Raw genomic sequence first — 24,223 nt, forward strand, 5'->3', positions numbered from 1 at the left:
TGCTTTTTGAGGGATGTATTTAGTTCAGCACAGCTCATTAAATTGCTGGGGTATAGGTTAATGTCATGATTAGATGTAGAATGAGATAGGGGTGGGAAGGGAATTCATATGCTGCTGGAGATACTGCAGCTTGCTGGAAGAAGCATTATTCTTTAGTTATGCACAGTTGTGCTGCATGGTTTTCTTTCTGATATTTTCTGCTTAGTGGGTATGATTGCGTGTCAGCTTTCTTCACAGTGCTTGTAGCTCTTGGAAATAACTGCTTGCATATTAATGGTGATAGTGTCTAACACAGGCACCTCTTGGCATGAGAGTGAATATTTAAAATAGGTTATTTTGCTTTGGAGGTTGGGGGTTGTTGGAAAGAACCAAGATTCATGGCTGTTGGCTGCTGTGAGGTCGAGTCAGCAATTTTTGGCATTACTGATTCCACGTCCTTCGGGCCATTCCTGATGTGGGGAGATGTACTGAGCCCTGTCCCTTGTGTGAAGGGACCTTGGGTACCCACTGGAGTAGAAATGCCATCATTTAATATCTCTGCTGCACTGAAACAAGCCCAGAGAAGAAATCAGCTGCAGCTAAGCTGTACTGAGTATGATAAAACTGCTTGTGATTTATATTCATACAGAGCGTAATCCAAATTGAGCCCAAAGGTGAAAACAAAGGTGTAAAACCTTATTTAGCCCCCTGCCTCTTTAAGAAAACATCCATTTCTTCTGCTAAATATCAATCCAGGGAAAAAGACCTGTGTGTGTTTCATTTTTCTTTGCTGACATTTTGATGTGATTAAATTCATAGTGCTTCAAAGAAATATTGCCAAGCAAACTTCACAGCTGAAGAAATAGTGCAGTGTTCTTCCAGAGCCAGCAAATGCAGAGCAGCAGCTTTCTCCTTAGCATAATTAGTAAAAGCACAGTTCCTCTCTTACCTGTAAATCACTTTTTCTCTGCACTGGGGCACTTGTGTTAAATGCTGATTATCTTCCATCAACTGGCACGGGTGAACAGGCAAAATTATTAACACCTCACCACTTGATGAGACATTTGAGGAGTCTAATGCAGATGTGTAATAGAGAAGCTCAGCTTACTTTGAGTAATGTCATTTCTCCAGCCATTCTTTTCTGGGCTACTTATGAACTTGTAATTTAGGAGGCTAGTGTGATATTTTATAGTGATTGTGGATTTTTTCTTAGAGAAAAAATATTGTTGTGAGTTACATTGTTTTGGTGTGTGTCAGTTCTTGGAAGAAGTGTTGCTTTTGGCATTTGACTTAGGTACCAGAGCACTTTCTTTTTAATGCTGTCAAAGTGGGAAAACATTTCTGTGAAAGACCAGTCCTACTCGTTTGAGAAGACAGGTGGTGTTATGGCTGAAGCACTATCTATCAGGGCTTCAGTTTTTTGCCTATTTTTAAATTTTTCTGACACTCTGAATCACCGGAGGAAATTTTTGATCTGAAGGGAAAATAACTGACTCACACTGTTTCCATCACTGAATTACTTTGAAGAAGAAAACCACCTTCCTATCAGCCTTACTAATTTATCTTTAACTATCCAATAACCTCTCCTTACTCTGTTACCCTCCTTTTTATTTCCTTTATAGGTGATAAAAATGCTTCCCTCTTGGTTCTGTGTTGGGTGGAACCAAAAGCCCTGGTTCCCCATCTTGTGATGATAAATTATCTGCCTTCCACTGTCACCTTCACAGGATTTGGACAGACCATGAGTGCTCAGCAAGATTAAGCCAGACTCTCACAACTTTTGAAAGTCAAGAACAAAACTTGGGTTTCTTGGTGCTGAGCTGCTCATTCTTCCACCCAACCCTGGAGTCCTTTTATCCAGTGCTGGGCAGACATCTCCTGATCCTACATCTTTGCTCATGTTTTTGTTGAGTATTTTGGAAAACGTGGGGTTTATGAGATGCAGAGGGTTCTGTGTGGCGAGCTCTCTCCTGCTCTGACATTGGAAGAAGTCACTAAGGCACTTACTTTTTCAGTACATCACATAAAATGCAAAGTGTGTTTGATGAGGAGCCACTTACACAGTTCTTTACAACATGCAGACAGAGTTATGAGGTTGGGCAGCAGCTTTGTTGATGAAAGAATAAAGCAGATTTTTCTTCCAGCCTTTGAAATGGGCAGAATAAAAATTTTAATTACTTGTTTGTCTATAAATAATTAAGAGAAGCTATAGGTTGTGCTTATACACATGCACACACCAGTGAGATACAGTATCTAGTGCCAGAAAACTGCTTGAGCCTCTCACAGGTAATAAATTCCCCAGGTATTTATGGCCAGTAGTAGATGTGCCCACACATGCTGACAGAAAACTGTATGGCAAGGTGATCAGCAAAGGGCAGAAGGAAACAGTCTTTGCTGTGCTCTGCAGGCAGCCTGGTGGTGTCTTTCCCTGAGAAGTTTTTGCTCTGAAGGGGTTAACTTACCTTAGGGACAGAAAAAAAAAATTGACCTCAGCAGACTGAACCTCACCAGGTTCCTCTGTTATCCAGAGTCCTGCAGCCATTCCTCATGGGCACCAGTTCCTTAACCCCAGAGCCCACAGCTCCTTCTTTCCTGGTGCTTTGTTACTTTTTAAAGACTGTTCTTTACTCTGCAGTTGTGTTTGTGTAGCCTTAGTGCTGGTTCTGGAATAATTATTTGCAGGATGAAGTGTGTAGGAATTTGTAGGTGAAATCAGGTGATTCTTGAATACACAAAGACTGATAATAGGATATTGGAGGGAGAAGGATTCAGGTAACTGTCTATGGAAATAATAGATAATGTGAATAGGAGCTAGCTACCTATCAATAGAGAACATGTAGTGCTTTATTTCTTTAGGAAGAAATGAGATTGAGTTGTATATCAATTAACCTTAAGCCAGATAAAAGGCTGAGGATTAATTTACTAGATAATAAGGAATCTGGGAGGATATGGAATATTTGTTGGGAGCTATTTAAAATGTAATTAATGCTCCTCTTAAATATGCAGAGAGATAACAATTAGTTGAAAAATCTTTTTATTAGAAAATGGAACATTTTCAATGGAGAATAAATGTTTAAGCATCGATGCCCAGCTGCCTTTAAGGTGATGTGATTTCATGCAAGACAAAAGAGCTTTCCAGGGTTAGAGGATCATGTTCTGATATTATAATAAGGACAGAATCTGAACACTGGGTTGCTGAGTGTTTTTGCAGGCTGCCCATTAGGATGCAGGTAATATTAAATGGAGCTCTTTTGCCTGGCATGGGGCCTCTGCACTTGGATTTGGGACAGGATGCACTGAATAGCTCTAATGGTGGGGGCCTGAGCAGCTGCACTTTCTGCTTGCTTTTATTCTCTCAGGAGAGAGGTACCTGGAGAAATTGTCAGTAGCTCACTCTGTTTACCCTTTGGGGCAGAGTGCATCTTCAAAAAATGTAAATATTTCGATCGCTAATTTATACCCTTGGCATTCAGGGTGACTTTTTCAAGTGACTGATGTGCTGTGTGATTAGCTGCTCCTAGCCTGGTAATTAGCTGAAATGTCGTTTCCGTGGCAGTGCCTTGGTGCAGGTTTTGCTGGCTTTGTGATCACTGGGAAGGAGAGGCCTTGCACAGACACCTCTGCAGTGACAGCACAGCACTGCAGCTGGGGGTTGTGTACCCCCTCTGCTTCTGTTGTAACACCAGGAAAACTGGATCTGTGTCCCTTTGTGTGAGAGTCTGAGAGGACCTGACCCAAAATCATTACACCCAGGGAGAGTCTTTCCTGTGTGCATGCACTGATTGGTTTGGGTTATTTCTTTTGATGCATTTTTCATTTGAAGATCTCAAAACCCTTCAAAAATTTCTGCCAAGTTTTCACCTGCAACTCCAAAGAGTTGAGAGGTGTTTTTTCTGTTTCTGCTGTGGTTAACATGCTTCAGACAGGCAATGCTTTCTGCTGCAGATTGAGAATGGTGTTAATATGGACTTTCCACTGAGTTTTTGATTTAGCCTTCTGGTCTGGCACATTTAGCACGCAGGTTTTGCAGCCTCCCACTGATGTATTTCGAGTGCTTTGCTGAAGAGAAATTGTGTTTGTGGGTAAGGGTCAGTTTTTAGAAAAGCAGGAAGGACCTCAGCTCCTTTCAAACCCAGGCTGTGTGTTACAGGAGGCAGCGTGTTGGGATCTATTGTCCACTCCATTGTGTCCAGGACACGTTCACTTGATCAGTGGAGCTCTGCCTCAGCTTCTGTTGTATCAGTGCCACGTTTAATGTGTTCCTGGGCACAAGGTGCTGGTAGAGGAATAAAGCATGAGCCAGCTGCAGCTAACAGGGCTGTAGGAGAATCCTTCAAAACCCTTTGCTGTCCATTTAGCACTGTGGGTAAATGGTTTTGTTTAGCTGGAGAAGCCAAATTGTCAGAGCTGTTCTTTTATCATCACTTTTATATGAGAAGGAGTTGGATAGTATTTTTACCCATCAGTAGGATGCAAAAGCATGTCTGCTGTCTGATTCCTGTATAAATGACTCAGTACACTGCACTTTGGTGATTGGAAATGTCAAAGTGATTAGGGAAAGCTGAAAGGGCTGGAGTGTGTGTGTGGCTACACAGCCTGGTGAGAAGTTTCAAATTACCTTAAGCTGCTAAAACACAGACTTGCTAAGCCACAAATGTGACATTCATTTCTCTTGTGGTACAGATCATGGAGGAAAATGACCCTGCTTGGCTTCCTCTGGTGATGTTCTACATTTGCAGCAGTTTCTGAGGGAACAGAGTCCACATGATTTATTTTGGGTGTGAAAAATCTGTCATACAGTAGCTGTAGTTTGGTATTTGTTTGCATTTAGCCAGTAGCCTGAGATTTTAATGCTGATGATAATTTCTTTTTGCCATGAAAGGTGATGTCTTCTGATACAGCTTGCAGCTCTTGCAGTCCAAACAACTGTTACTCAGAGCTTTGCAAGATTTTTTTTTCCATTAGGAACAGGTTGAGCATAATCTGGGTTATTTAGAATGTGTATGCACAGTCCAAATTCAGTGGGAGTGGAGGCCAAGTTAAATATCCAGTCTTCTGAGAAGTGTGAGTGTGGTATTAATAGGAGGTGATTCTCACTTCTGCACAAGCTCTTTTAAAACAAAAGAAACCCAAATCTTTATTGAACCTCAGGCGAGTATAAAGTGAGCCAAGCAGCTTTACAGAATATTAAGATGTTAAAAGTGTTTCTTGCACCCAGCTGGTAGTTTTATGATGATGTCTCTTGGTATGCATCTGCACCAGTTAAAAATAATTCATAAAATTGGTTCTGCTGACACTTCTAGGTTTTTTTTCCTCTTCCAGTAAGGTTTACTAAGAAGAATGTTTTCTCCTATTATGATTGATGATGATTTGCCCTTTAGAAAAGTACTTGTTTCAGGTTGAAGTATTTGTAATAGCACAGCTGATGGAGGAGTTAGGGCATGAAGAAGTTATCATATTAAAAATACCTTTTCATGACAGCCTTTGTTAAAGAAAAACTTTCATTATTTTCTAAAAATGGTCAGACCCTATATTCCTCTACATATCTGTTCTGTTGCCAGGCTGCCTTTATGGAGGATTTTTTTTTTTTTTTTCTTTCTTGCACATTAGCTTCTGTGATGCACAAAATGAGAAGGGATATGCTGTAATGAAAATAGATACCTGAAGTCAGGTCCAGCAAGGTAAATGGGGTGTGGGATGTGGAAGACATAGTTCACATTCAATTAAAGTCACTTAACCACTGTGAAATACCTCCTCTTCAACTCCAGCTTGGCCTTTTCAGTTACCTTGCCCCAGCAATGACTGAAGCCTGCCTGAGGGGCAGACTCAGGGCAGTGAGACATCTCAGAATGGATCATTACTGCTTAAGTAAGCATAAAACATCCATGTATTTTCCCATGGTTCTGCTATGGGCAAATAAAACCTCTCTGTTTCTCCCTATTTACTGTAGTGGGTTAGTGGTAATCACCATTTATGAAGTCACTCATAAGAAAGTAATAGCCTGAGTAGTGCTTTGGGATTAAAGCACATCTTTAAATGATATTATAAGGATCATTTATGTAATGCAACACTGATCTGTAGCCCTGAGGTGGGTTTACATCCCATGATTGACCAAACATGGCTGGTTTTATTGCCCATGATGATATGTAGTGTTCTCATATTTTTCTTTCTGTACAGAAGTAGCTTCTGTGGCTGGTGATGTTCAGCAGTGGTGAAATATACAGGGCAGACTGGGACCAGAGTTTTCCAGTGGCCTTGCCTGGGTGATGGAAAGGGATGTTTGGACCAGTTCCAGATCAGTCCAGGGTTTTATTAGTGTCAAGTCACTGCATTTGCCACAGGGGGAAGGGAGCTGTGAGGGGACAAAGGTTAAGAGCTGGGTAGGTGAATAACTGGAAAACAGCCAGTTGCCATTTTTTCTTTTTAATGAACACACAGGACCAAAATCAGTGGGAGAATTATGCCAGGAACTTGTGTTAGAAATCATGCTGACAGTTTATTTGCATCCTGGGAATGCAAGGGACCAAGTCAAATGGCCTAGGGCCTTCTTGCATAAATGCAGTACAAGATGAATTAAAAAATAATAAAATTCTCCCTTAGCCATTTGATATGATGGTAATTGTGAAAATGTCAGCATAGGGGATTGACGTTCTGGAACCTTCTCACAGAGTACACACAGAGTCTGTGTTCTGCACTGGATCTCACTGTGGTGATGGTGGGGGTGTTGAAACTTTTGGAGAAGGAAGGCTTGAACCAAATTTTGAAATATTTCATAAGTAAGTTTCAGGGTTAAAATGATCAGGCAAGACCCAAGCACTGCTTTTCTCTCACACACTCTTCTCTGCTGCTTTGTCAAGAGGTGCAATCACATTTCACTATGAAGTGACATGTTAGGGATTCAGCAGCCCAGACTGCAGCTCTGGGACTCTTGCACTGCCCAGCAGTGCCCTTGACCCTTGGCAGCTCTTCCCAGAGTTGCACCCTCTAGGAGCTTGCAAGGCTTTGTGATTTGACCAGGGCTTTGTGTTGTGGGGTTTTTTTGTGTTTATTTGTTGGGTTTTGTTTTTTCTTTCCCCTTAAAAATCTTATTCACCCTTGCAGATCTGAACCAGCTTCTCTGATAGCCTTTTAAATACTTGGTAGAAGCCATTAATTTGGAGCAAGGATGGCAATTATGCTTATAAGAGAGCTAAAGAGACTTTTGCTGCTTTGGTTTATTGGATGACTGAGCTAATTTATTAGTTGTACAGGAATCTTATTTTTTACAGCTGTATGGTCATCTATTCAGGACTGTAAATCTAATTAATTTGAATACATGAGATATGCAAGAGGGTGCTTCTGTTTTGTTTTAAAATAAGAAATAATTAGTTAGCAGAAACTTCACTGCTTTGCAGCTAACTTTTTGGCAGTTGTGCAGTTAAAGCTATAGGCAGTGTTTGAAGTCCAAGAAGTGAATGTGGTGATTAAAAATGCATTCCTTACTACTTGGATGGTATCAGCAGCTGAGCTTGTGTTTGTTAGGAGAGGGCATCTGTCTCCCTGCCTTATTAGATGAAGAGAAGGCAAATATAAACACAAGGAAGAGCCAACCTAGCCCCCCACGTTGCTTCTGCTTTGCCAAGAGCCACTGTACTGCCTGCTCCAGTGGGCTGCTGCAGCTGTGAGTACATCTGCTGCCACTGTGCCTCCCACCACAGGGCTGTCCCTGCAGGCTTCCTCTGAATTGGCAATCTGTCAATACCAATATTGACAAGTGCCAGCTTGTTGCTGGGGTTTGAAGCCAGATTAGGTTCCCCAAAAGGCCTGGCAAGATGCAGAGGTGCAGAGCAGTCCCCGTGTGCTCCGTGCAGATAATGAGTGGCAGGGAAGGGCTGAGGCAGTGGGAAAAGGAATGTTCTGTCAGCCCTGAATATTATCTGCTGATAAATGGATGAAATCAATTCTTGGTTTGTAGTTAGCAGCAGATTTAGGCTGTCTAAAAAAAACCAGAAGCCTTATTCTGAACTCTGCTGGAAGTCAGAACACAGGTGCCAAAAGGGCTCTCATCTGGAGGGATGGCCACAATGCCAGGATTCAGCTGGAATTGCCAAGATGCAGTGGTAGGATGGAGGAGAAGCATTTGCAGGGTGGTTCCAAGAGAAGCAGGTAAACATCTGGGAAGGACATGCACTACAAAGGGCACTTCTGAGTCTGAAGACCTGGATGGAGATGAGAAAATGTGTGTTTGGTTCCTTAGGTCAGCACCAGCTGCCTGTAACTTCTTTTTTTTTTTTTACTATAAATGAATTCCTGTACTCTTGGTGCCTGGTGTCAGAGTGACTATGTCCTAGGGCAATGAAAACAGACATGAATGAATAAAGTGGGCACCACAAATACTTCTCTGCTGTAAAAATGTATTTCCTATAGAACATTTCAATGCGTGTAGTGGCCCTGTCAGCATTTTATATAAAGCTTAATGAAATTTGGAGTGACTGCTGCAAAAGGAAAAATACAGATTTTGGATAAGACTGATCACAAGCTGGTTTGTTTTTTGGTTTTGGGGTGGTTTTTTGGGGCTTTTTGTGTTTGGGTTTTTTTTTTGTGGAAATATGATCACTATGCTGGCAAATGTGTGGGTATCTTGATGAGCTTCTAGTGAAGTTAGCTAGAAAAGGGGGCTGGAAGAGGAACAGGGAGGGTCTGTGGGGCTGGAATTCCTTCAGATCTATCCATTACCATGTCTACAGCTTTTGGTGCCTGGCAGCCTGGAGGTGGGGGCTTTTTACAATGCTGATTAAAAGAGCTGACTGCCTTGCTGGGTCAGTAAAGCCTCAGAGCCATCTCTGCTGCACTGAGCCACCAAGAATGGCAGTTCAGCTTTTTTCAGCATTTTTATGCAAGAAATCTCCAAAAGGGACTATTTTGGGTCCCTGACACTTGAAAATTAATCTTAAGAGAATTTTCAAAGGGAACAACTGTAGGATAGTTATAGTTTCTTCTGCACAGCTTTGATTAAAGCCTCTTCATCTTTATTTTTAAGAGAATCACAAGGCATTTGCTTGTTACTAAATATAAGTGGGATGACTCAAAGAGAATGCTGAGGTCCAGATTTTGAGAAATGAATCAATGAGACACTCCAGGGTCTATTAAAACCCACTTCATATTTTCAAAGTTGCCAACAAATGTAAACAACAAAAATTAAGATAACATTTTGTTTTGGTCTGTATTTTTAGGCTGACATATGCTGCTGAGGCTTGGAGAGCACCTCACAGACGTGTGAGTGCTTTAATACTGCAGTCTGTAATGATTCATCTAGATGTGAATTTTTCCCCTTACCTTGGACTTCTGTACTTTTAAAGGAGCCTGACTGATGATGTTCCCATGTTATATGGGGCACTGCACCTTGCTTGACCATCCTGGTATAGTTTTGAGGTGCTGAGACAGCTTAAGGAGCACATAAGTTGGCATAAGTTGCTTGTTTTGGTTGGGGTTTTTTAATGCTTTAATAATTTTCCTCTCTCACATGCTAAGGTATTTTTTTAAATGTTAAAGAATATTTGTTTACACCACTCAGCAGGTAGGCAGCTTCAGGAAGCTTGTTCACAGAGAACCTGATACTAATCACAGCAGTAAAAAAGATTTAAAACCCAAACCACATCAGTCTGGTTGCTCGGGTAAATGGGTGTGATAATGTCTCATAAAGTATTTCTGAGAGTGTTCTATATCTGAATTTTAAACTGTATTTCTTCCCAGAACTTAATTCTTTTTGCAGAGGCAAGGATCTTGTAGCTCTTAGTCCATCTTCAGTTGCATTAAAAAAAACCAAACAACCTTTTGAAATGCTGTCAATATTTGAAGTCCAAATTAAGGAGGGACCATCAGTGTAAGCATAGAGCCTCACACAGAAATCTGTTTCTTCTTTTGAAACTGATAAAGAGCTCTTTGCCTGCCTGAAATGCAGCTACTTAGGCTTTAAAATGTTATAATTTCTGGCTGTTGTTCTGGGGTTACAAAATTATTGATGTAGTTGACCACAAGTGCTACACTGATTGAAAATTGGTTTTGTATTCAGACCTTAAGGGTGTGGCTGAGGATGTGAGTGAATTCACAAGATGTGGATGCCTACCTCTGATGACTCCTTTGAAAAATGAGCAAATTTGTAAATGTTGATGGAAATAGAGCTTTCCAGGAAAAAAATTATGTTTACTTCTTTGCTAGATGTCTTTTGGTTCAAGTGCTACTATATCAGATGTAATTTTTTTCCATATTGTTCCATTACAGGTTCTAGAATATTAGCATGAAGCTTATCCTATGCATAGGGAAGGATTTGAAGTATCACAAATGATTGTTCCAGAATCCTGAATTTCCCATTTATTGCCTGTTTATAGACTCTGGTTCTCATTTGTCCTGGAGACCTTTTCCTATAGTCCTGACAGACTTGAGGTGCCCTTCTGCTGAAGAAAAAGTGGCTTTAATTGATTTTTGAATTGCTATGTTTCTGCTTTTCCAATCCTGGGACTAAGACAATTAATGTGGAATTTCAGATGGGAACAAAGGAAAACCAGCCACTTTCCATCACATATGGAAACTTGTGTCAACTCTGGGTTTGAAGTTGGAAACCCTAATCAGCTAGAGTGCATTCTCAAGTCTGATAAATCTTAGACCCTTTTAATCAATATAGCTCAGAGTTCGTGCCAGAGCACACAGCCAGCTCTAATACATGTGACTGTTGGGAAAGCTGCAGAATTCCTGCAGGTTTGTTTAGGGTAAGTATCTCTCTAGCTACCCAAGCATAGGTAAACTTATGCTCCATTATGTATCATTTCTCACCTTTCCAAGTGCCACTTCCAGTCACTTGCACGACCTTCCCCAGTGCTGGGCTGAATATCACTGAATATCACTTATGGGCAGGAGCTAAATGCCAGCAGTATCACTTCGTGGCTCGGTTCAGTAAGCTTTGGGCTGAGCTTCACAAAGCAGTTTTTCTGTATTTGCAGCCCTGATGTTTTTGGCAATCCATTTGTTCCTGCTGCTGCTTACATCCAAGAACAGATTTACCACCCCAGGTACCTTGGAGCCGAGGCCGGCGGAGCTGGCGGGTGGCTCTGTGGATGTGGGGTTTTGTGCTGTGGGGGAGAGCCCAAACTGGCACCCACTGCCTGTCCTCTGACAACAGCCTCTGCATGGAAGGTGTGTAGCAGGAGCAGATAACTCAGCCTGCTCACCATCCCTCTCTGGGCATACACAGCCCCTGTTCCAGTAGGTTGTATATAGAATTAATTTTCATGCCAGCTCTGGGTGGGAATGATTCTTCTGGAAGCAAAGGTTGTCCCAGCTGCAGTGGTGTCTGCTGGAAGGGACACTGCTGCCTCTGGGCTGTGTCTTGTGCTCTGGAGGTGAGCAGTGGAGCTTCACTCAGCATCTCTGTCTTGGGCAGCTGCAGTGAGAGCTGTACCCTGCACTTGAAAGCACAATGAAGTGGGGAAAAACTATTTTCGCTTCTCTCGACTATACATTTATAAAACCTGAAACTTGAAAAGCTCTCCCCCTGCCAGGATTTCTCTAAAGAAAAAAGATAACCTTGGCATGCTACTGTAATTGTCACTCGCTGTTTCCCTTGGCACTGGTAGGACAAGTGTTGCTTGTACCCTGAAGGCAGACAGCAGTGCTAAATTCTATCCGACTGTGACTGTTGCTTTATTACCAGGAGCAGACACTGCAGAGAAAGATATTTCAAACTCCTCTTATACCTTCAGTTTGGGAAATTACATTCTGCCATGTAGTTTTTAATCTGTCGGCGTAGACCATACAAAGTGACAAGTGAGCATGATTTAATTTTATGATAGCATTGCATTAGATGACCACTTTATGTTGCTGTAAAAGAGGGATTTGAAGTGGTGGTGTGCTTTTCCCTTTCTTCCACATTTGAGATTCTTGTTTCCTGAAGCCTGACAATAAAAGCTTAGGAATGTTAAGAACAGCTTCAGTGTTGTCTTCTGGGGCCTGGTTACCCTTGTGGACTCATTTGGTCAAACAGGTATCACAGAGGCACCAAGTGTTTCACAGCATTGTAGCAGAACTTGTCCAGATGTTTTATAATGGAGATCAAGCCTGATCCCTCATTTCACAGCTTGATCTTTCAGCTCAAGATCTGTGGCTCCTGCTCCTGGAGCTGAGAGCAGTGGCATGGACACCTCTGACCAGGGCACAATTGTACTCAGTAGGTGTGACCTAACTCCAGGGAGCAGAAACAGCATCAGGGAACTGCTGTGTCAGGCTCTGTCCCCTCCACTCTGCTACCAGTGACTGCACACAAGGGAACAGGGTGAGGTGGTGGCCAGCCCTGGCTGTTCCTCATCTTGCACTTGCCATGTGTGGCTGGGTCCTGATTGTCTGATGGTTTCTGTTATTGCTTAATTTACACTGCTATAAATTCAGTGCCAGGAGGCAGGGGTAGTTTCTTACATCAGCATTGCAGCTGTGCAAGAGATAACAGAATCAGAATTGAATGGTATATATATGTATGAAGAAAAAAACAGGTTTTGTTTCTGGCCCTTGAGTAGAAAGGAGAAGAATCTGTATTTCTGTATAAATCAGAGTAATACAGTTGATGTTGCTGAATTCTTATCTTGATGAAATTGAGATAGGAAAGAACTAGGAGTACTGTATGTGGTTCTGGTGCAATTGTATCCAGAAAATTGTTTACAATTCTAGGCACTTGTATTCAAAGAAGAAAAACTGCAACAGATGCAGAGCTGAGATTTTTAGGGTGATCAAGAAAGTGATTAACAAGAGGAGATTAGAATATTGATGCTTCATTAACTTATCAGAGAAAACTGTGGTAATGCATCATGTCAGAATACACCGGGGAAGAGGAGGAATACACAGAACTTAAGGATGAGGTTGACATGATTATAAGTGTACAAATCTGGACCAAGAAGGAGCCTTCTTAGAGTTCCTTCTTAGAACAAGCTTAACAGTAGTTTTAAACACCTTCCTAACAGAGAGGCTGGAGATAAAAGTTCACTTGTTTTGAGGACAAGTCTGTTAAAATTAATTTAAATAAAAAAGGAACACCCAAACAACAAAAGCAAATAACATTAGGTTTATAATCTTGGTATTCTCTGTTTTAATTAATGAGCAAATTGCTTTAGCCTTTCCCAAGTTTCTGACACTAGAACAGTTTATACCATCTGAGAACCTAATCCTGAATTTTCTGAGGGAAATTAATTAATTTTATCTCCTCTGTTATGAACATGGATCCATTCTCATGATGTGCAAGAGAAAAAAAAGAGGGTGGCAGTAGTGATAAAACAGGTACTGTTCCCCCCTGTTGCAGCCAGGAAAAAATCCTGCAATTGCAGAAGGACCTGAAAACATTGGGCTTCTGTTTTGGGCACTCAGGAAGGGAATTCAAAGCAAAGACAAAGCCCTAGCAGCTCATGTAATCATCATGCTACCTATTCCATTGAACCAGGGAAATGAAAAGAAATCCAAGGTGAGAATCCACTTAAGGGTTCCTGAAGGGTTTCTTGAGAACATGCCAAATTCAATATGTCTTCAGGTGCCTTAAAGTTCATGCAGGGAAAACACACTGCTGCCAAAATGTATTAGAATGGGCTGTTATTGGATCTCTGAGGAGAATTGCTTCCAAGGCACTTGTTTCATCATTCTGTATCTTAATTATTGAAGTGATGGAAGTCAACAAGGCTAATCTGATTTGTGGGAGTAATTGAGGTCAGTGTGCAGGGAAGGAGGAGAGAAAGGAGGCAGGAGGCTTGCCACTTAATACAGGTGAAATGATAACTTCAACTTTTATTTCAATAAGCAGAGAGCAACCTAGAAACAAGTTGAGTAAATTTTCCTCTTTGAATATATAGGGCTTTGAAGATATAAAAACAGAGAGGAGAGGTGGGCAAACCCCACAGATTTTATAATACTCTTCACAAAACTATCTATTCCACACGTGTCCAGAATTAAAGGAAAAATAATACATTAATGCAAACTGTTACAGAGAACAGGAAAGAGAAAAAAATCTACAATTGCATGTTGGGAGTTCTGGTGAGAAATCTGGCTGCAGACTGGTTTCCTTCTCCTCTACTCTTGTTACCCTCACCCACCTTGCAGGTATCACAAAGTTGTCAGCTGATTGTCAGCTGAACTGTAAAATAAAGCAGGCATAGCTATTACACCTGACTTTCTTATTCTGTTAGGTTTCCAGTTTTAGGATGTCTGATGGTCTTAAGTCAGCGCACACTTTGGAATGAATGCTAAATACTTCCCCTCCCTTTTTTTTTGTTTCTCTCTCCAGGATGAAGTGCTGGGCTCTCCAGCACAGATGTGTACTATTTTAAGATTAGTCTGTTCCCACCCACTTCATCCCACTCACACAAACCACATATAATCCTCCTGTAATTTTGCATCTTAATAATAGAATCCAGTTCTTTCTAGATAACACTGTGTTCTGGTTTGCTAGTTGGCAGTGCTGAGGAACTGAAAAAATAGGAAGCAAGAGGGACCCATTATGTCCTCTTGGCATTACAAATTAGAGATTAGAGCTCTCCAGATTAGCTGATGTTTTCAGCACCTACTAAAATCAGAATGACTGTGGATTATATGGTTGTGATTTGAGAGCAATTTACTGAGGCTGATAGTAGTAACTCTCATAAAAGAAATTAAGGGAAAGAATGATAAGGAATGATAATAAATGACAACTTGGTGCCCCCCAAGTATGGCATTCCCATTAAATAATCTGTTCAGTGATGCACATCAGATCCATGTGCCTGCCCAGCATGTGGGATCAGGAAACATTCTCCCAAGTGATTCATATTTACTGTATCATCCTAGAGGTTTAGGAGCATGTGTTGACATTGCAAATGATGCTGGTAGGGATCTAGTTGGGGTGATAGCTTAGCATCAAAATGCAGTTCCAGTTTCCAGTTTGCTGAACTACTGATGTAGGGCCAACAATCTGCACTGTGTTGAGCCCAAGCCATGTTTGAAGCAGGCTACTTTTTCCTCAAGTATGCAGAACTTGAGGGATAACTTGCCCTGGTGTTTTCAGCTATGGATATCTTTCCACAAGGTATTTCTGCTGGTGAGTGTGAAGTGTGAACATCACATTTTTCACTTTTTCTAATTTTTTTTTTTTTCAAATCCACGAGACGTGCTTTAAGAGCTGCTTATTTGTAAAGGAAAAGGAGTTTGCTTTAAAGCAGGGTATATTAAAAGCTGCTATTAATGTTGATGATTCCCTTTTTCCACAGTTTTGGGAATAGCACCTTTCAAATACTTTCCTTCTTGTTTGTGACTCTTGGAGGAAGAACAAAGCTGGGCAAAAAGTTTTCCAGCAGGATGTTCCACATCTTTCTTCAAAGTTCTGGAAAGCTAATTTGTTTCTACAGCTCTGTGCTTCGTTGAGGCTTAGAAATCAAATAGCTTAATGTTAAAATTCCTATTGATTTGGGCCAGTTTTCCTGCCAGGTTTTAAATGGACCTCTCTGTGAACTGTGTGCTTGTGTTTTGTGCTGCTCCTCTGAAAATGCCTTTCCTTCAGAGCTGGCTTGAGAAGTGAATATGCTCATGTGTGCTTGATTATACCACTGCTAAAATATGTTTGAATTTCTGCTTTGCTTTGAATGTAAATGGAGCTTGATAAGCTAACAAGGACACTTCTGTTCATACAGAATTCATGAATGCATGTTCCAAACTGCTATAAAAGGACACTTCTTGTCTTCAGCTAAATTGACAGCCACTCTTTCAATATATGCTACTTGTGCTTGAAAAATCAAGACATATGATTGCCTCTTTTTCAGCTAAGAAAAAAAGATGTGTTTTTATTGTCTGCATTAGTGAAAATCTCTGCTATTTGCTGTGATGTTTCCTTTCAAGAGATATTGCTTTGTTTTGGTGTATAACTATTGCTTTTCCCTTTGCTTGTCTGTCTTAAAACACAAATTCCCCTGGGTTTACAGATCTGTGATTAACCTGCCTTCCACTGTCAGTCTGAGCCTTCTCAGGAAGAGGTTTGTTTAGAGCTTAAAAATAATGATGATGAGAAGTTGCCTGAAGAAGAAATTTGAAGGCAATATGTTGTAGTGAGCAGGATTCTTTTTTTTGAGTTTTTCTCTATGAGTAGTGTTGGGCTTTGCATACCTGATTGCAACAAGCAGAAAACCAAGAACTTGACTCAGCTGGACAAAATGAGGCTAAAGGGAAAAGGAGGTGGTGGGAAATCAACTCTGGTCTTCATCAGCAGTGATTTTTTTCCCCCTCTCTTCAATAAGAGGGTGTTCCACACTGTATTCTAAGGGGATGCAAATTGACTGGAAATGAACAAATCCTTTCTGCTGACCCAAACTGTGCAAATGGATGTCCTGCCCTCAGACAGCTACCACTGCACACACTGAGACTCTTCTCCTAGAACTCTGCTCCTTACAGGGCTCATGCAAATTGGCTTTAATCAGCTCTGAATGAAGCCAGCCAGAACCTTTCCAAAACCATTCGTGGTCATTAAGCTGGCTCGATTGTTTCTGCTCAAGGCAGATTAAGGAGCATGAACTGCCCCACCTGTAGATCTTTGAAGCATGTAACTTCCAGCCCCAGGGTTATGCTACAAGGCAGCAACATATTTACCTGACCCAGCCATTTAGAGAACAGATGTCTTGTAGCAGAAGTGTTGAGATCAGTGAAAAGGCTGATTTAGGAAAAAAATGATTATATTATTAGCAGGTTTTTTCAGTACTGACATGAACCAAAGCACACCTCAGACCCTCACCACAATAAAGTCTGTATCTAGGTATTACCCTGAAAATCAGAGTAGGATCATTTTGTGTCTCTCAGTTGCCAGTCCTCTAGTTCATGCTACTATTTTCTGCAGCTGTAAAACTCTCCTTAGAATTACAGCATTCTCACATTTCTGTTCTGGGACTTCAAGAAAAATAGTGCTTAGCATATAGAACAGCAGTGGTGACAGGATGAGCAATGGTCAGACTCCTGGTGAGCTTTGACAGGCGAGCTCTGAAGAACCTTGCTGGAATTGAAATGTTTCAGGGTCAACTTTGTCCCCCCCTACCTTGCTGAGCAGCCACAAGCCCCAGCAGAGAACAGTGTTAGCATGACAGGGATGTGTGTCTGTTCAGTGACCTTCCCAGTACAAAGCTGGACATCTTTATTTAAACTGCTGGAAAGGGCTGTAAAGGAAGAAGGATGATGCCAGACAAGTGAAAAATGGAAGTGGCATCCTAAGGTCAGGACAGATTTCTAAAACCTTTCAGCTTCCCAGGATGCATATAGAGATGCTGAGATCTGGTATCAGGAGCTAGGTTTGTTTTGCAGTTGTTGAGGTTGGCATGGATTTCATTTTCTTCATATGAATCTCCTTCAAAAGTAGCTTGAATTTCTTCCAGTAGTGTGTTGAAGTTGATGGAGAGAATTCCATCTGTTAAGCTGTTCCATATAAACAGGAATAACACTGTAAATATTTAAATCAGAAACTGGGCTTGGACAATTAGAGTGGTGGTGATCTGCCACAAGAACATCTGTCTGTCTGAACCCTGGAGCTGTACCAGTTCAGTCAATATCTCTTCTCCTTCAGGATCCCCAGTGAAGTTGCAAAAGAAAGCTCTGAGCAAAGACAGTTTGGCAAGAGTTGTCATATCTAGGTCATGTGAGGAAGGATCATTAAAAGGAAACCTTGAAAATTGTGATTCAGCTAGGTATTACAATGTGGAACCAAGAAATATTTGTGTCTCTGGCTTAAAAAAAAATAAATGTTGTAATACCCACATACCACAGGATGGAGTTACAGACTTAACTTTAAATTTCCCTACCTTCTAGCCAAACTATTAATGTTGGTTCTAATAAGGGTTTTTTTTAATACTCTATTCTTGCAACAGATATGTACAATCTTTGTTGTAGAAGATTCTTCCATATTTAAAGGGCAGAACAAGGTTATGGCTGGCACAAATCCTGCCTGTGTTGTATGGTGAGGGTAGAGGTTGTGTCATTACTCTGTGCATTACTCTGCTGTGAGTCAGTATTAAGGCTCAGAAGTCCCTGTTAGGGGTTGTGTTCAGCATACTGCTCCCAGCTGGGAAAATATGTTGAGAAGAACAGTCCCTGGGGACCATGGAGCTGATGGCAGCAACAGCATCACAGGAGCTCCATGGTGTTTCTAAAAATTGTGGGTTGGAAGCAAGAACGAGCTGCAGGCTGGAGCTGCAATAGAAAACCTTCCAGGAAGGATTGCTGCTAGGACTGGAAAGAGAACATAAAGGCATAATCTGAGTTTTGGGGGAGTGTTTTCATTTGCTTATTTGGTTTTGTTTTCCTGTTAAAGGAAGAGGCTCTGCTCCAAAAGTAGGTGCTCTTGAAATTCCTTTTCTAAAAGGAGACTTCATCCAGTGATGTTGAAATATAGCAGATCTTGAGGCTGGGTCTGCAAAACAGCTGCTAACTACTGCTGCAGGGACTGGGAGAAGCTTCCCAGAGGTTTTGCTTCCAGGCAGCCAGGCTAACCTCTAGGAAAATCAGTGTTCTTCAGCTTCTCTGTCTGTAGCAAGGTGATAGGATTTAATTACAGACTAAAAAGAATGATGAAACTGAATCTAGTCATGTTTGCAAAACACTTGGAAACCTTCAGATTGTAGAATTGGCAGTATTAATAATTATTATCTGCATCATCCTTGCAGTTTTCCTCCTATCAATCAAGATACGGGAGTATTTTCTCTTGGAAACTTCAGACATGTCCTTTGTCATTAGCAGAGCTGCTTCAGAAGAGGTGGTTGCCCATTTGTGAAAGGCTGCAGAGCTGCCTTCCTGTGGAGTGATGTGAGCACTCTTGCCTCTCATTTCTCAACAACTTCACAAACATAATTGAAATTTTACATTTGCCAAAAGACTCTTCTTCAATTTTGAGTACTTTGAATCTAAAATTATAATTCAGGCTTTAGTAAATGCACTTAATTAAAAGCTAATAAAACTGTTTTATAATTTTTTAAAGGCTTTTTTAATCACTGAAGATTAATTGGAAAATAGGCCCATGTGTATTCATGGCACAGGTTAATTCTGCAGGCAAAATGTTGTTGTAGCAGTCAAGCTCAGCTTTCTCTTCTTGATGTCTGTCATTTTTTTCTTTCTGATTCAGGATATTAATAAAATCCTAAGCAAAGTGTTGGATGCCATCCCCCATGCCAGACATTTAACATGGAAACTGATTCTGTAAGCCTCTGGACATCTGTATCCTCATAAATAATTAAATACAGGGAATCTTTATCACTTGGAACTGTTCCTTGGTCTCTTGCTTTGTCAATGCTCATAAAGTGAGGCAGTGTCAGGTTGGGTCAATACCTGGCTGAGAAATCTGAAAGAAAAGGAGTTGGCATTAGTGAATCACCAGTGAGTGTTCTCTCTGACTCAGTGCCTTGCAGCATGGAAGTAACTGAATTCTCCTCCTTTGGGTGACGTGTCAGACTAAGGTCTTTTAGTAGTGATCAAATCTGTGAGACTCTTGTAATGAAAAGAGAAACACAGAGCTTTAACAACTTAAATACTACATGTGACACTGCTCTTTTTCAATTCATAATATTGTAAGTGTTCCTCTCAAATGATTCTCTATTTGCAGCAGTCCAATAGCAATCATGTAACATCTGAAGCAATTTTCTTCTGATTATATTTCTTACATTGTCTTGAATTAACCACGTGTCACTTTGCACTATTTATTCTGTGGGTAGACTTCATGTCATCACCAACTATTGACTCCAATATATTGGAGTAGGAGCTGAAAAACACCTTCAGTGTTTTGTTGTGTATGCATGGGCTTAATCCTCATTTAGGGGATGGCTATAGAGTCAGTTTCAAGAGGATATCCCTTAAAATTGAGGTATATGTGGTACATTTCAGCTTTTAAGCATCCAGATGTGTACCCTGCTCTAAGTGGAGAGAAAGGCTTGATGTGTCCTTTTAATTGGCATGTATCTATATTAGAGCTTTAGATTTAACCTGATGTAGTTTTTGGAAGGAAATTGGTTTTGTGTTTGGGTTTTGTTATATCTGGATGGGTTTGATTGGAAACTCTCAAGGATCTGAGAAAAACATTGTAGTGTAGAGGCTTGAAAGAAACCATGATTTGTGTTCAGTCCCACAGCAGAGCTGGGCTCCTGTCCTGGTGCAGTGCTCTATCTCATAAAACTCCTCTCTGGCTTCTCCCACAAGTTCCTGATCTGTTCCCAGAATAAACAAATGACAACTTCTTGTCTGCAGGGCCTCAGTTTGCTTTAGGGACACTTTCCAGCCATGGGTTCTTGTTCTCACAGTGTTGGCAGCTTGTCTGTTTCCACCTGCTACACTGTCCAACATGCTTCTGGGAGGACTGTAAGTATAGGATTGACATTTTAGCTTGCTTTTTAAATTACTTTTGCCCAAGTAACATTTTCACAGCATTGTTGACATCCAGAAACCTTAAATTGATGGCACTCCTGCACTGAAGGGAATGCCATGGAAAAAACGATGAAATTATTCTGGTGTGAAGTTGGAAATAAGAGAAATATAAATATAAATAACATGATTTTGTGGATGTTAGTGTTAGAACATTCTGTTACTTCTAAGCTGCACATACCCAAAGATATCCAAAACTTAAAGTAACATGGAAAGATACTCTGAGAAAATCAATGAGTACTGTTGGCTGGCTCAGGTAATGCAAATGTAACACACGCTTGTGGTGGTGGTGTGAAATCTCTTGGCACTCAAACTAGCAATTTCTTAACTTCTCTGAGTACCAAGCAGACAGGAAAGCAGGAGGTTAGCACTCAAATGTGTTACAGTTAGGGTGTAGCTCAACTCTTGAGTATTCAAACCAGCTTAAGAGATCTGAGCAGTGAATCATGGCAACACACCATGGCAATACAGGGCATCAAAGCACTCACTCTCGTGTGTGTGCACAGTGGGCAAGAGTTTGACAGTCTGGTGTTGGGTGTTGGCAGCCTCAGGGAGGATGAGATTGTAAGGATTCACAGGATTCAAGGCAGGAAAAAGCAGTTATGGTCATTTTCTCAAGCTATACACACAGTCCATTGAATCTCAGCCATCTGTCTGGGTACCAGACCTGTGGCTTGTTGGTTATAGATGGTGTCTGTAACAAACATATCCAGTCTTTCTTCAAAGTCTGAAAGCAGTGGCAAATTCAGCTGGTAAGCTGTTCACTAAATCAGTTTTCCAAGGAAAAAAAAATGGCTCTGTTTAGGATTTGTCTGGCCTTCATGTAAGGTGCCTGGCTATTAGCAAGATAGCCATAAAAAAGTCTCTTTCTTCCATAGGTAATTGTAGAGCATCATATGCTAATAATGGACTGTCTCTTCCTGCAGTAGATGACTTTAAAGCTGTCAACAATCATTTGGGTTTATAGCAATAGCAATTATAATATATATATTTTTTTTTAAATTAAATTTTGAATGTTACATGAGCAGGATAGAAGAATAAATTAAATTACCCTTAGAGTCAGAATTATGCTGGCTATATATTTCATTCATATTTGGGAACACGAAGCATTTATAAGAGGATTGCATCTGCTCTAGGTATGCAGTAAGGTTGCTCTTAGTGTGACAAAATAGATTCTCTGTCCTACTAAAGATCACTTACATTGATGCAGGGTAGCTCTTCAGCTGAATGTCTTTAAAGCAATTAAAAACATGCTGAGTCTGAGATAACTGTGGTGAAGAAGCCTTTTGCACCTGTGGATAGAATACTCTGAGAGATCAGTAAGTTGTCTGTGCAGGTGGATACCTTTACCAGTGTCTTTGCCTCAAATTACTCCTATCAGTAGCTCTCCAAACAGAGAGATGTAAAGCTCCCACTTTTATGCTGATTTCTAATTGCAATACTTTAAAGAAATATCAAAGGCTAAATTTTTTCTGTGAAGCCTTTAAAAACAGTAATGAGAATCTGCTTTATTAATAGGAGTTTTGCAGCCTGGTCTGCTGAAGTTGGCCTGAGAAGAATTCTAATGGCAAAATGAGACATTCAAAATCTAGGGGTTTTTTGATCAGTGTTAAATCAGATTCAAGAGAATCAAAGAATGTGATCAGAAGTAAGATCTTCTTAGGTTTAAGCAGGTTTCAAAGGAACTTAAACACATTCTTGCTTTAAATGGAACACCTAACAGCTGTTTCTAAAAGGGCAGTTTTCCTGAGTAGGCTAGATAGAGAAGTTAATCTCTTTGAAGCAGAGACATTTAATAATGAAGAAAAAAGCCTAACATCCAATAAAACGAAGGCAGTGATATTTCCAGGAACACTTCTGTAATGGATGCTTGTTCTATGGAATGAATACACAAAGGAAATGTACAGCTGTGGCATGATCAAATAATATGGTGATGGATCCACTGGGCTGGAGCAGAGGAAAGTGGACTGGCAAGATACAAAGAAAGAGGAGAACTCAGTGTTAGCAATAGGTTGGTGATTTATTTTTTTTTTAAAGCTGTACTGTAACATTCAGTGGATATTTACCATTGGTCTGAATAACTCAAAGAAATGGGATTTAAAATTCCAGTCACTGGATTTGTTTGAAATGAGACCGGACAAATGATTTTCATTTCAGTCTCCTGAGCAATAGTTATATGAGAGGATATGATAAGTGAAGCTGAATACATGTCTTAATTCTGTCAAAATGATTGAAGTGAGAGGAAATTTCCATGTGGTGGCTGACAGAAAATGCTCTTCAGGACATGTTCTCAACTAAAATATTTTTGGAGAAGTTTATGTGGAGGGAGGCAGGGTGACAAGTATCCTTGTCTTGTTCTTAGGGTCCAGTCATGCCACAGGTAAAACTTGATATTGTATTTTCCTTCAGTGAAATATTCTCTGTCTGTGTATTTTGCTGTCTTATATTACCCAATGGCTTGTGTTGTTCTGCCATGAAACAGAACCAGATAAATAGCTCTGAAAAAAAGGTAGGTTTATGATCCATACAGCAAACATGGAATTTCTCAAACCTCCCAACACTGATGTCATTCACCTCTGATGTCATTCAGTGTCACTAAGACACTGTAACAGAGAGCAATTCCCTCCCCAAAGCTGAAGAGGGGATAAACTTGGGCTCAGCTGAGTTAGACAGCAGTTGTGTCAGATTCCTGTGTTAGAAACTGGGAAAATGGATAAACAGGATACAAAACCTCCGTGGCTTTATGAACAGCTAGTGGGTTCTTTGTATCATTTCAATTATGCTTCCCAGTAATGAGTTCAATATACTTTTGTAATGTTACTATAAAGCTGCCTATGTGATGAGGAGAATATATGGTACAATGTTACAGTCCTTTCATAACATTGCAAAGTAATTAGGACATAAAATTGAACTGAAACTTTAAAACACATTTCAGCTCTGTTCTATATATATTACTCTTCACTGGGCAAGGACAGTAATTTAATATTGACTTCTGGCTGCAAGATTACCATATAATCTAAATGCTAATAACAATTAAAGCACAGTGTGGTGATTAAAGTGTCTCCTGGAATATTGAAAATACAGGTAATAAATGGTCCATGGATGTGAAGCAAAGCTGGAATTTAAGAATCTGTTCTGAAGGTCTGTGCTGAGAAGAAATAATCTGGGCTGAAGAAAAGTTTTCTGTGCAGTCTGTTTACTTCTTTCATGCCAAGCACTCAAACATGCAGTTTTGTTTGATACATTTTTATTCCAGGCTCTATCATAAGGAAACCAGACCTTTGAAGCCCAACTTTGTACTTTCTTTTTTTTTTTTTTTTTATTGCTTCCACTTTTCTGGAAGCAATAGTTTGTCTCAGGAGAGGTTAAAATAGTGGCTTCCCCCACAAAATGATAGGAATATTTTCTTTTCAATGTTGGTTCTTTTAAGGAAATACACACTTCAGATTTTTCTAGGAGGCAGAACAACTGTGATAGGCAGCTAAAACAAGAAAGAAACTAAATGCATAAACCCTGTAAAAATATTGACAGCCATATGTGGCAATGTGTGAGATTTATTAAGCAGGATGCATTCCATGATGAATGTGCAACACAAAAGGTCCCTTGCCTCAGCTGTTAGTTCTTAGAAAATTGTGTGTTTAGCTTTGCTTGTAGCTTAAAGAAATAGTTCTTCTTTTCCTGACTAATGTGCCAACATCCATGGAATTTTTAGTGGGTTTATTAATAGTATCATGGACTGGGAATCTAAGTGTTGGAGTGATGAGAGTCTGGATTCTGGTTGGTACCTGCCTTGCACTGACAGCTGCCTGTGCTTTGCAAGGGTTTTGGA

General features: G+C 40.5%; 1 protein-coding gene across 3 annotated transcripts in view; it reads left to right on the forward strand.

Moving 5' to 3' along the window:
• Window positions 1–24,223, forward strand: part of LRRTM4 (leucine rich repeat transmembrane neuronal 4) — a 397,419-nt gene that overhangs the window by 599 nt on the left and 372,597 nt on the right. The gene's annotated exons all lie outside the window — the stretch shown is intronic.

The sequence above is a fragment of the Heliangelus exortis genome, chromosome 30 (genome assembly GCF_036169615.1).
Source record: "Heliangelus exortis chromosome 30, bHelExo1.hap1, whole genome shotgun sequence".
NCBI lineage: Eukaryota > Metazoa > Chordata > Aves > Apodiformes > Trochilidae > Heliangelus > Heliangelus exortis.